Below are 12,383 nucleotides of genomic sequence, written 5' to 3'. Positions count from 1 at the left end.
ATTTTTATCACTCTCTCTTTTTTTAATAGGAATATACTGTTACTATCTGTGGAATTTCCCCAGAATATTATTCCAAAACTCATTACCGAGTGGAAATATGCAAAATATATTGTATTCAGGTTTGGGACAAGTTACCTGGTTGAGGTTATTTCCGGGATTTTCTCTCAACTCTTTAAGAGTAAATGCTGGGTAGCTTTCGGCTCTGGACCCTGGACTCATTTCGCTGACATTATCACCTTCATCTCATTCAGACGCTAGATAACCGTAGCAGTTTATAAAGCGTAATAAAATTACCAATTAAAAACTTTGTAAAATTGAGTGTCACTTCGTACGATGTCATACATTAATCATAACTATTCGAACCCCTCCCTGATAGAGGGCTTCAGGTAAAATTTGTTTTCACGCTATATTTAGGCTCTGAGTTAAACTACCTTTGTATTTGAAAACGACGTTGAATAAAATACTTACTTATTTACTTACCTACATACTTACTTACTGGCTTTTAAGGAACCCGAAGGATCATTGCCTCCCTCACATAAAGCCGGCCATAGGTCCCTATTCTGAGCAAGATCAATCCAGTCTCTATCATTATATCCCACCTCCCTCAAATCCATTTTAATATTATCTTCCCATCTACGTCTCGGCTTCCCCAAAGGTCTTTTTCCCTCCGGTCTCCCAACTAACACTCTATATGCATTTCTGGATTCGCCCATACGTGCTACATGCCCTGCCCATCTCAAACGTCTGGATTTAATGTTCCTAATTATGTCAGGTGAAGAATACAATGCGTGCAGTTCTGTGTTGTGTAACTTTCTCCATTCTCCTGTAACTTCATCCCTCTTAGCTCCAAATATTTTCCTAAGAACCTTATTCTCAAAAACCCTCAATCTCTGTTCCTCTCTCAAATGAGAGTCCAAGTTTCACAGGCATACAGAACAACCGGTAATATAACTGTTTTATAAATTCTAACTTTGAGATTTTTTGACAGCAGACTAGATGATAAAAGCTTCTCAACCGAATAATAATAGGCATTTCCCATATTTATTCTGCGTTTAATTTCCTCCCGAGTGTCATTTATATTTGTTACTATTGCTCCAAGATATTTGAATTTTTCCACCTCTTCGAAGTATAAATCTCCAACTTTTATATTTCCATTTCGTACAATATTCTGATCACGAGACATAATCATATACTTTGTCTTTTCGGGATTTACTTCCAACCCTATCTCTTTACTTGCTTCAAGTAGCGTCGTTGAATAAAATACTATTTGAAATTAAAATGTTATTTTGATGATTATGTAATTTGATTTTATGTTCAATTTATTCTAGAAATGAACTGAATGTCATAATCATAACCCGATGTCGATGTTTCCGTAAAAAATGACGTCATCCACGCGGTAGAGGTAGGATCTCATTTTTCAGCCGTGATGGACAATATAAATGGCAAGTGTCGCCAAAACCTTGACAAGCGGCTTCAATTGATAGATTGTTTCCGGGGTTATTTAGCAGCGTTTTAATTAACAGGTGTTCAGTGTCGCAGATATTGATGAAAAAGGGGCAGAATGGACAGAAAAAACACTACGACATTTTTCAAGCCTCACTCGATACAAGATCAATGAACTGACGCTACAGAGGTCACGAGGACAAAACCGAGGACATATGGGTACGATAAATGAAATAGCGTACTGTTATTTAAAAGATTTTAATCTCAGCTACGTAACACGGAAAACGAGAATATAGGTATGACTGTGCTTTGTTATTTGTGTGCTGAGAATTTCTCTGTCACAATCCACGACTGCGAAATAATATTAATTCTTTTCACCTCAAAATCATGATTTCTTTTGTAGCACCATTACAAGAAGGCATTACTTATTTACTTATTTAATAACTTAATAATTTTATTTTTATTTTTATTATTTATTTATATTTAATGTGCTGTACAACAGCCAGTGGCCAATTGCAGTTCAGCACAAAGAATATAACAAAAACCTAATACAAAAATAATTATTACACATAAATACAATACAATTAATTACAATAACGACGATGAATGGATAAATAATGGATGACTTTAAAATACATAACTAAGAATACTATAAGACAATGATAATTGAGTACAATGCCTAAAAGAATACATAAATGATAAGTCGTTGCCAAGAGCAAACTAAGTCTATACATTGAAGGGATCGAATTCGCATTTTTAATGCATCTGGAGACTGGTGAAAGAAATTTCGAATTTCTAATATAGAAAAGTTTGTGGGCTCTCATATCTTTTGTTGGAATGCGTAAGGTAATATTGTTTAAGAAAGAGTCACAGGATATATCACCTTTGAGGACTTTACAAAAGAACAGATAATCTAGCTCATGGCGTCTAACATATAGATTTTGACAATTAAAATATTCACATTTTCTCTCATAACTGCATCCGGAATTAATGGGCAGAAATCTGAATGAACATAAAGATATAAAAATAATAATAATAATAATAACAATAATAATAATAATAATAATACTTACTTACAAATGGCTTTTAAGGAACCCGTAGGTTCATTGCCGCCCTCACATAAGCCCGCCATCGGTCCCTATCCTGTGCAAGATTAATCCAGTCTCCATCATCATATCCCACCTCCCTCAAATCCATTTTAATATTATCCTCCCATCTACGTCTCGGCCTCCCCAAAGGTCTTTTTCCCTCCGGTCTCCCAACTAACACTCTATATGCATTTCTGGATTCGCCCATACGTGCTACATGCCCTGCCCATCTCAAACGTCTGGATTTAATGTTCCTAATTATGTCAGGTGAAGAATACAATGCGTGCAGTTCTGTGTTGTGTAACTTTCTCCATTCTCCTGTAACTTCATCCCGCTTAGCCCCAAATATTTTCTTAAGCACCTTATTCTCAAACACCCTTAACCTAATAATAATAATAATAATAATAATAATAATAATAATAATAATAATAATAATAATAATATGGGATTTATTACTCTATATGGAATAAATTTTTTCCGTATTTCACATGTTCCCTCCTCTTTCATCTTTTTTCTTTCTTAGATTAACGTTCTTCCATTACTAGATTCATATGTCTCATTTATATGCATAATATCTCTCATTTCCTTTCCTTCCTTCTTTATCACTTTCTTTTTTTTTTTCTTTCCCTCATCTCAGTTTTTATGGAATAGTGCTGTCTCACACTTTGCTTTCTTGCTTGATGCTTGACTGACTGACTGACTGACTGACTGACTGACTGACTGACTGACTGACTGACTGACTGACTGACTGACTGACTGATTGCTTATTTGCTTGCTTGCTTGCTTCTTTATTTGCATCCTTATTTATTTACTTAATTCCTTATTTACTTACTTATTTACTTACTGACTGACTTATTTACTTACTAGTTAACTTATTTACTTATTTACTTACTATTTATTTATTTATTTATTTATTTTATTTATTTATTTATTCTGTACTTATTCTTTCTTCGTTTCTTTCTACCTACTTCTATTTCTTCCTTTCCTAAGGTTCAAATTTCTTACTCATTCTACGATCTCCCATGTTTTCTTCTTCATTTCTTTCTTCCTTTCTTCAGTTCCTTCTCAATATTCTCTTATATTCCAATGCCTTCTTGTTACTTTCACCCTCATTACCGAACTACAACTTAACTCTGCCAGGAAACAAAAAAATTATTATTATTATTATTATTATTATTATTATTATTATTATTATTACTATTATTTTTTATGTATCTGTATTAATTATTGCCGACCTGGTTGAGTGGAAGAGAAGGCCTCAAGGCCTTAACTCTGCCAGACAAATAAAAAATTAATATTATTATTATTATTATTTATCTGTATTAATTATTGCCGACCTGGTTGAGTGGTAGAGAAGGCCTCAAGGCCTTAACTCTGCCAGACAAATAAAAAATTATTATTATTATTATTATTATTATTATTATTATTATTATTATTATTATGTATCTGTATTAATTATTGCCGACCTGGTTGAGTGGAAGAGAAGGCCTCAAGGCCTTAACACTGCCAGACAAATAAACAATTATTATTATTATTATTATTATTATTATTATTATTATTATTATTATTATTATTATTATTATTATGTATCTGTATTAATTATTGCCGACCTAGTTGAGTGGAAGAGAAGGCCTCAAGGCCTTAACTCTGCCAGACAAATAAAAAATTATTATTATTATTATTATTATTATTATTATTATTATTATTATTATGTATCTGTATTAATTATTGCCGACCTGGTTGAGTGGAAGAGAAGGCCTCAAGGCCTTAACTTAGCCAGACAAATAAAATAAATTATTATTATTATTATTATTATTATTATTATTATTATTATTATTATCTCTCTTATCTTTATTTGCTTTCCTTGTTTTTAAATTCTTCCTACATTTTTTTAAATTCTTTTTGTTTCTCTCATTTCTTCGTTTCGTTATTGTTGATATTTGCTTACTTGCTTACTTACTTACTTAGTTACTTACGGCTTTTAAGGAATCCGGAGGTTCATTGCCGCCCTCACATAAGCCCATAAGATTAATTCAGTCTCTATCATCATATCACACCTCCCTCAAATATATTTTAATATCATCCTCCCGTCTACGTTTCGGCCTCCCCAAAGGTCTTTTTTCCCTCCAGCCTCCCAACTAACACTCTATATGCATTTCTGGATTCGCCCATACGTGTTACATGCCCTGCCCATCTCAAACGTCTGGATTTAATGTTCTTAATTAAGCCAGGTGCGTGCAGTTCTGTGTTGTGTAGTCTAACTTTCTCCATTCTCCTGTAACTTCATCCCTCTTAGCCCCAAATATTTTCCTAAGAACCTTATTCTCAAACACCCTTAATCTCTGTTCCTCTCTCAAAGTGAGAGTCCTGTTTCACAACTATACAGAACAACCGGTAATATAACTGTTTTATAAATTCTAACTTTCAGATTTTTTGATACTTCCCTTATTCCATTCTTCTCCCCCCTTCCGTCTCTTGTTTGCTGGTTCTTTCTCCCCTCTCCTCGCACTCTGTTTGCTTGTCCGCCCGCTGACAGCTCTTCCCTCTCGTAGCTCCGCATTAAAAATCAATTCCGTCCAACTCAATCATAAGCCAGACCCTCTTTGTTATGACTCTAATTCGAAAAACTGTCACCTGCTAATCCTAAAACGAAAATCATGTCGGCCGCAACAAATCTAGAGAACAAGTATTGATAATGTATGCCGTGCCGTCCGACACCTATCCGTTATCAAATTGTACAATACGAGGTATTGTTTAATCATTAATGGATTTCGAAAATGATTTATGCAACGTGTCGGTTATGTGGCCAGTCATTAGTCGGAACTGCTGCGTGCGAGAGTGGCCTACGAGGCTCGCCTACACAAACAAGAGACACACAGACGAACAGGCCCTCAATTATGCGACTGAATTACACGGCGCACAAGATAATAGTTAATTATTCTGGCTAACCGTCAGCTGAAATATCTCATCACGCGTCTCCTTCATGATGCATTGTCGTTCATTTTCTTGTTGATGCGACCAGCATTATTCAAGGCCTGGACAAGAGCGATCGTGTTAGCACTACGAGTGACTGACCACGTTGCAAGGTTTTGCCGCTAGATACCGCACCGTGACACATTCATCGATTTCTTTCGTACAAGTAAACAAATATCGCTTCATGTTTTAGTCTATTTGTAGAAGGCTTTTGCAAAATGAAATTTGGCAACTGGTTGCACAAAAAAAGATTAATAATAGTCATGTTTATTGCCACTAGTTCAATTAATTAAAATGTGTCTCAGTGAAACGTACAGCAAAGTCCGTATAGGTCAGTTTCTATCTGTTGTTTTTCCAATTCACTGCGGGCTACAGCAAGGAGATGCACTATCACCTTTAATTTTTAACTTCGCTCTAGAATATGCCATTAGGAAAGTTCAGGATAACAGACAGGGTTTGGAATTGAACGGGTTACATCAGCTTCTTGTCTATGCGGATGATGTGAATATGTTAGGAGAAAATCCACAGACGATTAGGGAAAACACGGAAATTTTACTTCAAGCAAGTAAAGAGATAGGTTTGGAGTAAATCCCGAAAAGACAAAGTATATGATTATATCTCGTGACCAGAATATTGTACGAAATGGAAATATAAAAATTGGAGATTTATTCTTCGAAGAGGGGGAAAAATTCAAATTTCTTGGAGCAACAGTAACAAATATAAATTACACTCGGGAGGAAATTAAACGCAGAATAAATATGGGAAATGCGTGTTATTATTCGGTTAAGAAGCTTTTGTCATCTAGTCTGCTGTCAAAAAATCTGAAAGTTAGAATTTATAAAACAGTTATATTACCGGTTGTTTTGTATGGTTGTGAAACTTGGACTCTCGCTTTGAGAGAGGAACATAGGTTAAGGGTGTTTGAGAATAAAGTTCTTAGGAAAATGTTTGGAGCTAAGAAGGATGAATTTACAGGAGAATGGAGAAAGTTACACAACGCAGAACTGCACGCATTGTATTCTTCATCTGACATAATTGGGAACATTAAATCCAGACGTTTGAGATGGGCAGGGCATGTAGCACGTATGGGCGAATCCAGAAATGCATATAAAGTGTTAGTTGGGAGGCCGGAAGGAAAAAGATCTTTGGGGAGGCCGAGACGTAGATGGGAGGATAATATTAAAATGGATTTGAGAGAGGTGGGATATGATGATAGAGACTAGATTAATCTTGCATAGGATAGGAACTGATGGCGGGCTTATGTGAGGGCGGCAATGAACCTCCGGGTTCCTTAAAAGCCATTTGTAAGTAAGTAAGGGCTTAAATGAATATTCGTATTTAAAAATACTTTTCTTCATGTACAAATCTGAACAGAAATCAGAAACTTTTAGAGATATTTAAAATAACTGTGTAACTTAGATATCAATCATGAAAATGTCATAGATATCCGTAAATAGGCCTACCAGTAGAAAGAAAAAAGTATCTTTCAGGGTGAAAGAAATAAAAATTAATTTTATGACCTATTCAATTTTCAATATATATTATTGATGAAATGAATGACATTAGCTATTTTTCAAGTCGGAAATATTTTCACTCTTGTCCAATGTTATTAGCAGGCTTCGAGACTTTGGACCCGATACAATAAGTTTACTGTGCATGCACTATAGGTTGTTGACTCGCTGCAGGTAGATAGAGATGTGTTGAGGCAACAACGTTGCTATTTAGAGTAGAGTACGGTAGTATGGGGAAACACACATATGTACATTCTGAAAGTAAATATACATTACACAATGACAATGTCAAAAGAATGTGAAAAGCATTTATTCTCCTGTCTTTTATAAGCATTTGTTTTTAATTATACACATTGTTAATGGTTGAAATAAGCATGTAGAAATTTTAATTTTTTCATTTATCCTATTGGTCGTCTTTAGGAAGTGCAGTTACAGTACCGAATTGCAATGTACTACAAGATACATTCTCAGTGTCTCAAACGTAAATCTTTTTCGGTTATCTGCCAAAGTTTGTACTGTGGAAAGCTGCGCTCTACGTCGCATGACGTGATAGGAGCAAAACGAAAAAAACTAACATCATTGCAGTCTCTAAGAGACAGTCATTTATTCTAGGGTGACTCTATGTCCACTAATTTGCTGTTTATGTTACAAAATGTTCCATATCCGTTATTTTTATATAAAATTGATTTCCACTTCTGTTTTACACGTTCAGTACCCGGTGTACTTGGTGTCTCATTAATTCTATGTGTCATTTTCTATATTAATTTGAGGGCTTCCGGCATCTCTTGCTCTGACTTTTCTAACCGTGTAATAGTTTCAGACACAGTTTGAAAATAGGTTTGTATGAAAACCAAATTATTCGTCAGAACCTTCAAATCCAGAGCGTTTTCCTTTGCGTCTTTGTTGTCATTCATTCTACAGCTTGTATTTTGTACTATACGCTTTACCACTATGCTCAGTACGTTGTTATGGGGATTTCCCACTGAACTGCTCTATTGGGTCCGAAGTCTCGAAGCCTGGTTATTAGTATTGGTTTTCAAAATACACCTATTCTAAAATGGGGTCAACTTCTAGTACCCACCGTCAACCTTTCAAGGGCACAGCTAAATTCGGTATTATTCCGGAAAATTTGAGCTATAAAGAATTAGAAAAACGTGTACAAAGTCCGTTCTTTTAGGACGTCAAGTTCAATTTCCATATCTTGAAATGAAAATTCCGAGTTTGGCAGCTATACACGCTAGGACTGGGGTGCGGAATCATATCTGCCCTGTAATATTAATTCCTAATAACGACTCTTAAAACTTTTAGTAAGGGACAATCGGTCGCAAATGTTGACTCGCAAACTTCACTATTAATTTTTTCTTTTCTGTTCGGGGGATGAAGAGATTAAAAATGTACGATTCCCAATGAAGAGTACAAAGGCTCCCTTTATTTAAAAAGTTGCCACAACCTCAGCTTCGTGGGTGGCGACCCCAACCGCCCAGCCAGGCGGTCTGTGTTAATATTCTGCAACGAAATGGATATCGTCCCTCGTTGCTAGGCAACTTCATACCTGTAGTCATATTTCAATTCGAAACTCTCTCATTATTCTACTACAGTTTTTATTGTGCCATTGTACAGTCTGTAATAAAATTACGAAATCCATTATCTTGTGATTCTATAATTATGCGTAAACTTTGCAATGATATTTAAGCATAAGAATTGTTAAGCTAAGGCCTCTGGCGCGGTGCAGGAGTGGCGAGCGGAACTGGTGCTCGAAGGACGCACTCGAGCATGTGTTCGAATCTCGCTTGGGTTGACTGCATGCTTGAACATTTTCGAAGCTTATCCCAACTGCAGCTTAATCAGTCAAAATATCATTTACGATGTCAACTAACTTATGTCATGTTTGTGAGAAATCACCAACGTAGATGAGAGGATTTGAGGGAGATGAGATATGATTGTATTGTGTTGTATTTATTAACATTCCATGGTATTCATACATTGCTTTACACCTAGAATATGGAACAAGTAAAAAAAACTTAATACTACTATAAAGTCTTAATTTATAGTCACAGTCTAGATGAAATATATACAGACAAGATTTACAATATAGTCTACTAGTACAACACAAAGTTTTAGTATCAATTTCATGAAGCGTTATAGAATGTCATGAATTCACCTACAGAATAGAAGGCGTGAGAAATTAGGTACTTCTTTAATTTGGCCCTAAATAATCTTATGTTTTGAGTTTCATTTTTTTATATCAATAGGAAGGCTATTAAAATTTTTACTGCCATATAACGCACTCCTTTTTGATAGCACGATAGACTTGCCGATGGAGTATGAAAGTCATTTTTTGACGTGTATTTATGCTATGAACTGTTGAATTAGTTACAAAGTTTTCACGATTACATACAAGGAAGATTATTAATGAAAAGATATACTGACAAGCCATGGACATTATCTATAGTTTTTTGAAAATAGTCCTACACGATTCCCTAGATTTGGCACCTACTATTATTCTAATTACTCTTTTTTGTAATAGAAATATCTGTTACTATCTGTGGAATTTCCTCAGAATATTATTCCAAATCTCATTACCGAGTGGAAGTATGCAAAGTATATTGTTTTTAAGGTATTGATATTTACTATCTTTTGCATAGATCTAATAGCAAAACAAGCTGAATTTAATTTCGGGGTAATTTTTCAATATGATTTTTCCAATTTAACACTTATCGATTTTTAAGCCAAGAAATTTGGTTGTTGTTGTTTCTAACAGGTATCTATTGTTAATTACTGCGCTAGAAATTTGCGGGTTGAATTTTCACAGGATTTAAATTGGATTATGTTAGTTTTGTTACAATTTAATATCAATTTATTGACTGAGAACCAGTCACATATTTTGAAGAGAATTTCCTGTGTTGAAGATATGATTGCAGAGACTGGATTAATCTTGCTCGGGGTAGGGACCAATGGCGAGCTGATGTGAGGACAGCAGTGAACCTCCGGGTTTCTTAAAAGCCATAAATAAGTAGGTAATATAAAATTGTTCTTCATTATAAAATATTATTCCTTTGATACAAATTGTCTTATATAATACTAAATTCTAGTTGTTTAACTCTTTGAATCACGTGTAACTAATCACATCTACATTTTCTGTTATTATTATTATTATTATTATTATTATTATTATTATTATTATTATTCCATTATTTTTTGTGTCTCTGTTATTTACTCGTATATTTGCTGTGTGTTTTAATACTGGTTGAGTGAAATAGAAGGCCTTATGATCTTAAGTATATCATTCAAAATAAATGAATTAATTAAATGAAGAAATAATTTAAATATTAGAAAACATTGTCGTAGTATCAGTCTTTATGACAAGAGTGTGTTGTAAACAGTCTATGAGGTCTAGTTTTGAATCATGAATAGAATGTCAACTTCACCACAAACAAGATGATGTGGCACGCGTCAAACATGACGTCACCTCAGTATAGTTAACCTTATATCTTTGCGGCCTGGGACAAAATACGGTCCCTAGTTATGAGTAAAAATTATACAACTTGATTACACATCTTTTAACACTATATCACTTCGAAATATGTATTAAATTATTTTCACGTGTTAAATACAGGGACATCATTTTATTTTTACTAACATTTTTCATATTAACTTAGCTATACATCTGGATCAACGCCGTTTGCTACCCCGTTCCACGACTGGAGTTCGATGATATTGGCGTAATATACAAACAAATCACTTTACTAGGTATAGGAGGGAAGAAAAGTAGTTCATCCATTTACGTAAACTAGGATATATTGCGCTTTTGAGTTTGATCGTTTTCATTAGGTTTTTGTTTAATCAAAATACAGTACAGTATTAACAATAAGTGTTTTTACTCACGAACTGAGCTATCCATGCGGACGTATTCATTATGTAGTGTATATTATAGTGTCTACAGCACATTAGAGTACAATATAGAGAATGAAGTTAAATTGAAAAATAATCATAATATGGATATTTAAACACATTTTTGAAAATGGTGGCCGTTCATTTCGATACAGGCTTCAGTTTTAATGTGCATATTATCGCATTATAGACTATTGTACCTAATCCCAATTACCAGTTTCGTCCTTCGTACTAGTAACTCATGTTGAAATAATTCTGTACCTACTCTACAAAAGAGTACCTTACGTACTGTAAATTCAATCTTCACTTCTGCCCGATCCGAAAAGATAAAATTACTCAGACATGCTATCTACTGTCGGTCCAAGTGGTTATGTCGTAGGGTCGTAGAAAGGGGGGGGAATCACGTGACAGTTAATTACTTAACGAAGCCCTTTTATTTAAGTTATTTTAAACAGTTGTATAATATTACGTAGACATCCAATTCCTAACAGAAATTAATGTTCTCAGAAAAGAGCTAAGACAGCCCAATCACTAGGTGGCGAATAAAAGCTGGTGGGGGAAACCGGGATGCGACGTAGGCAAATGGACGACAGTACCTATACGAAAATGATTCAATATTGAAAACTCTTTCGTCACTGGAAAACGCGAACATATTTTTGGAACGTACTATTTACTATGACCGTAAGGCTACTATGACTGTATATGCGGTCTTGGATCTTTGTGGAGGACGGTTGAACTTCATTAGTAGAAAGGGTGGCAGTGAAGTACATTCGAAAAATCCGGTACAATAAAAATTGAAGTAAAAATAAAATTATGTCCCTGTATTAGGTATAGTACCTTATTTGCTAGTTTCAGCCTGTTGTAGACTGTCTTCAGAACTGGTTGGTGTTGGTCTTCGCGCCTTTTGTTTGAATTTCCTGTAGAGGTGTGTTTGTGTCGTATAATGTGGAATCAAAAAGTGTGTGTGTTCTGAAATTGAGTTACTTGTTGAGAATTTCATGTGGATGTGTTTTTGTGTGTCTGTATATTTCGTATTGTTCTAATGTGTTTAGTTTCTGCCTTTTTGGTTGGATGTGAAGAATTTCCATGTCTGTGTTTATGTCGCTGTAGGTGTGGTTGGCATTTGTGATGTGTTCTGCATATGTGGAGGTGTTTTGGAATTTTGTCATGGCTATGATGTGTTCTTTGTAACGTGTTTGACATGATCTGCCTATCCACATTACACTATACAAACACACCCCCACAGGAAACGCAAACAAAAAGCGCGAAGACCAGCACCTACCAGTTCTGAAGATACCCCATAACAGGCTGAAACTAGTCAACAAGGTAGGCCTACTGTAGGTCAATACAATAAGCCAGTGATGTCAAAGCAAGCGCGTTTTTCTAACCTTGACTTCGTGAGCGGGCAGCAAGCGCTAAGTATGGAAAGAGGAAGGGTTGTGTATAATGAATAAGCAGCCTGTTGGATGAAGAAAAC

The sequence above is a fragment of the Periplaneta americana genome, chromosome 2, assembly GCF_040183065.1.
Source record: "Periplaneta americana isolate PAMFEO1 chromosome 2, P.americana_PAMFEO1_priV1, whole genome shotgun sequence".
In the NCBI taxonomy this organism is placed as follows: Eukaryota; Metazoa; Arthropoda; class Insecta; order Blattodea; family Blattidae; genus Periplaneta; species Periplaneta americana.
This window is presented reverse-complemented; position numbering follows the sequence as displayed.